The following is a 4,853-nucleotide window of genomic DNA, read 5'->3' on the forward strand; positions in this document are numbered from 1 at the left end:
AAGAGTGATATTATTATTTTTAACCTTTATATAACTAGGCAAGTCAGTTAAGAACAAATTCTTATTTACAGTGACAGTCTACATCGGCCAAACCCGGACGATGCTGGGCCAATTGTGCACCACCCTATGGGACTCCCAATCACGGCCGGTTATGATACAGCCTGGATTCAAACCAGGGTGTCTGTGGTGACACCTCTAGCACTGAGATGCAGTGCTTTAGACCGCTGCGCCACTCGGGAGAACAATGCCATTTGCTCAGATATAACAGATGATTTATTGATCTATTAAATCATTCCTTCAGGCATCAGTCTCACTTCAGAATCCAAACCGGATGATATATATTTCTTGCCACTGGTTGGTTTTGTGACGCTAGTCTGATCAGTGATGCCAATTTAGCAATTTGTTGCTAGATTTAGCAACTTTTCAGACTACCCTGGCAACCTTTTAATCAAACACACCTAGCAACAAATTGGGCTACTTTTAAAAATGTATTTGGAACTTTTATCAAGTTTTGAAAAGTGACTCAAATGCTAAAATGAACGCATTTTCCCTCTAAATGACACAAAACGATTTTCTCTGTCACACTCTCAGTCACACCACGTGCCTGGCTGCAAAAGTGCATTGTGAGTGACGTCAGCAGCAGGCGCTCAGCTCGTGCACAGGCAGCAGCCGGCAAGCAGCAATTTCCGCAAATTGCAAATCATTGTTGGCTGACTGCAGCTGCCTGTGCACGAGCTGAGCGTCTGCTGCTGATGTTACTCGCAATGCACTTTTTGCGGCCAGGCATGTTAACTACCAATAATACACTGCTTAGAACTATAATTGTTCAGAATGTGTAGATTTACTAGATAAAAAATAAAATAAATAACATGTAATTGTTCAATAATTAAATGTGTTGTGTTTAAAAATATCTGATCATATACAATGTGTTGTGTTTATATTACTTTTAGAAAAAAAAAATGTGATAAACAAACAGATCTAAACTAACAAACGTCAAATCATATTTTTCGCCGAGATGGCTAGTCAATTTGAGTAACGTTATTGCGTATTCTACGTAATGTCGTAGATTTACGTTATTACGCAATGAAATCACAACGTAATTTAGCAACTTTCAGCAACAAATCGACCTGCCTCTAGCAACTTCCCCTGAAAATTAGTTGTCAACACAGAGTCGGATTTCCCATAGGGAACTGTAAACATGCTAGCTAATATCCTGTGGATGCCTCCATCTAGTTCCCTAGAACAGCAGACCGGGAACTTTGTAATCATCTATAAAGTTATTTTACATGAAATCACACTAGCTAGCTATATTTCGTTAAAAAGCCTGTTGATGTAATTGGTTGTTTCTTTGGAGCTAGCTTACTAAGGTATCACTAGCTAGCTAGGTGGTTAATGTGGTGTAGGCAACAGTACCTTTACAGTGTTACTGAATGACAACAATATAGCCTTGTAGTTGGCAAGTTGGTTGATATGGGGTGCAGTAGGCTACAGTACAACAGTATTAAATGATAACGTAGCCTTGTCACTAGCAAGTAGTTGGTTGATGGGGTGGGGTAAAGTAGGCTACACTACAGCAACAATAGCCTTCCTACTGTTCTGTTATTCGTTGGGTCTGGAAATGGTTAAATTAGATAATATTATAGAGAGATCACACATTTCTGCAGCTGTGGTGGTGTCACATTGTCTTTATCCATACCATAGCTGCAGCTACGGATATGCCTTTTACTTGAGCTCTGTCTTTGCCAGGTCTCCCTTGACAAAATGATGTTATTTTTGACCTGGTAAAATAAGCTTGTGTCCACTCTCACTAGATATAATTGTGTGGTTCGGTGGCAGATTTTCAAAAGAAAATAGACATATACAGTATATCATCAACAATTTTCAACCAGATAAGATACACAGCTAACCCACATTTCATTTCATTCATAAATGTGGACACTAATTATTGTTAAAATTCCAATTCTCTAGGCCCTCCATTCCCAAACCTGAAGCCCCCTGTCCCCAGCAGGAAAGACCAGGAAAAACTTCCTATTGAGGAAATGAGATAACTAACTCAATGTCATATTTAGATTTAGAGTTACTGAAATGAACAGAAGCATATACAAGCAATAGATCAAATTTATTTTATAAAGCCCCTTTTACATCAGCAGTCACAAAGTCTTTCTACAGATACCCAGCCTAAAACCCCAAAGAGCAAGCAATGCAGACATAGAAGCACAGTGGATAGGAAAAACTCCCTAGAAAGGCAAGAACCTAGAGAGAAACCAGGTTCTGGGGGGTGGCCAGTCCTCTTCTGGCTGTGCTGGTGGAGATTATAAAACAGTACAGCCATTTGGGCCAGATCGTTCTTCAAGACGTTTAAACGTTCATATTCACAGTGGTTATAGAGGGTGAACTAGTTCAGTACCTCAGGAGTAAATGCCAGTTGGCTCTTCATAGCTGAGCATTTTGAGGTGGAGGCAGCAGGTCCGGTAGAGAGAGACAGGATCAAACCGCAGGTCTGGGACAAGGTAGCACTTCCGGTGAGTCCTGAGCAGGTCAGGGTTCCATAGCTGCAGATAGAAACAGACTGGATCAGCAGCACGACCAGGTGAACTAGGGACAGGGATAGCCAGGAGTCATCAGGCCAGTAAGTCCTGGTCCTAGGCCTCAGGTCCTGCAGCCTTTATTTAATTGTTGTAGACTAAGCCCTAGAGGTTTTGTAACTTCACATGATTTAGCGTACTTGTCAATCCAGATCTGAATATTTGATATCCTTTTTACTGTACACTGTTTTTTTTCTCCTAAGCTAATCACTGAATGTCCTACTACAAGGATGTGGTCAGGTTGACACACTTATGAGCCACAATAACACAGATCACACACACACACACCACAGATTGTGAGGGCAGGTACAATGGTCAGTTGGGAAATTGAAGTCTGCTGCGTGGTTGCCCCACATACACACACACACTTAATTTAGGTTAGTGTGTAGTCAAGGATTTATCGTTAAAATAATATAGTGTCTATCTTTCAGATCTGTCAACCAGGCTCGGTGGGTGACAGGTAACCGTGTTTCCACAAAGCTGTTCCAGGCCTGGGGTGGCACGCTGGAACTTCCAGAGGCTTGTAGGCCTGAAGCAGTGTGATGTGGTCCAGGTAATTATCACACACACGTTATACACACTCACTCTGTTTTGTTGTATAATTATTTTCACTTATGAAAATTGTTCCTCTCTTTTAGATCTGACACCCCTACTAGCTCAACCACAGTTCTCACAGCTGCAGTCGTCTGCCCCTGCACCTGCTACACCGGCCACGACAGGTGATTCAGGTAATTATCACATGCTTGTATATACACACGCATACTCTTCCTCACTTGGGGCTCTATTCAATCACATCCTCTTTAGCCGACATCCTCATAGCAGTTGTTTTGGCATTGTCTGAGGTAAACTGTGTTAGAGCTGTCAAATTCACAAGCGGCTCCTGGCATTATACCTAAAGTGGACATTGCCGTTGGCAGCACAGAGTCGTATTAACAGAAATGTCATGCAGCCCTGTTTACAAGTTAGAACACTGGAATTTGAGATGTAATCTACACCTCATTTAGGCTGATAGAAATCCTCATTATTTAGTTTAATGATTTAGAATTTGAGCATCATTATTTCTATTTAACCTGCACTTTCTCTTTCTGAACTTGTAACGTGAGTAGGACGGGTGTAGGTTCGTGCCAGTGATCAACAGCAGCTGCTTACTGATTTGACAGATCCTACTCAGTTACACCTCAGACACCGCCAAAACATCAGCTATGCGAGTGTCGGCTATCGCCGGTTAACGCTTGATCTGATTGAATCTAGGCCTTTCACTCATTCAGTCTGTTTAGTTGTATTATTATTGTCAGTTAAGAAAATGATGCCTCTCTTTTAGATCTGCCAGCCCCAGCAGTCCTCTGCTGTGGTATTTCATTTACCGGCTGCACCGGTTCCTACTACACTCGCCGTGAAGGGAGAATCTTTTGAGGATTCCCAGATGGATATAGGTCATTTAGAATTATATTACATACACATGCGCTCACTCACACCAACAGATGTGCACACAAACATGTTGTTGAACTGTATACTTACTGTCACGTTGTGCATCTCTCTTTCAGATCTGCCATGCACTCCACCACTGCCCCAGACAGCCTCACCCAGAAGTGCATGCACCGGGCCTATCACAACTGACGAAGCAGAGATGGGAGGCTGACAAAGAAAAATAAAACACAACATGCACACACACTCTCCCTCTCTGTCACACACACACACACACACACATTATCCCCAATGTAAATAAATAAATAATTTTATTTTAGGATTGGAGATATCTACGCCTACATATCCATTATCAATAGCTATGTATTTACTCTATCCAATCAAAGTGTGATTGATAATAATCAAAGTGTGATTGATAATATTGTAAGAGTATTGCTTAATTTGTCGTTTGAGGAAATTCTGTGTGCTTTTTTCTGAGTGGAAAAACATGCCTCACTCTCACTCACACACCCAATGTAAATACATTGTTTATTTTTAATGTATGCTCCATTTTATTTGAGGATTGTGTGCAATAAAGTACATTCACAGTTAAAGCAACAGTTTGGTTTATTGGATATTTCTCTGATTAAAGTAAATAAATGACCTAAAGGAAGTTGGCAGACCTGCAACCAACCCTCTGGGAGTGTGTGCAGGTTTTGTCATCGAGCTGAAACAGCCCTCACATATGTATAGGGTTCCCATGAGTGGCAGGCAGATATGTTTATTGTTTTACAAAATAATTGTTATATATACCAAGGCCATTCCCTGGCTACCCACCCACATCGCTCAGGCTAAACTGACTTT

The 4,853-nt window shown here is 41.3% G+C and overlaps 1 long non-coding RNA gene across 1 annotated transcript; it reads left to right on the forward strand.

Annotated features, from left to right (window-relative positions):
- Positions 1 to 1,113: 1,113 nt before the first annotated feature.
- Positions 1,114 to 4,609, forward strand: LOC106565562 (uncharacterized). Its single transcript, XR_014379789.1, has 5 exons — positions 1,114 to 1,261; positions 3,017 to 3,138; positions 3,224 to 3,313; positions 3,907 to 4,018; positions 4,130 to 4,609. It is a non-coding gene; the product is annotated as an uncharacterized LOC106565562 (long non-coding RNA).
- The last annotated feature ends 244 nt before the right edge of the window (positions 4,610 to 4,853 follow it).

This window comes from Salmo salar, chromosome 12, assembly GCF_965601325.2.
Source record: "Salmo salar chromosome 12, fSalSal1, whole genome shotgun sequence".
NCBI classification, from domain to species: Eukaryota; Metazoa; Chordata; class Actinopteri; order Salmoniformes; family Salmonidae; genus Salmo; species Salmo salar.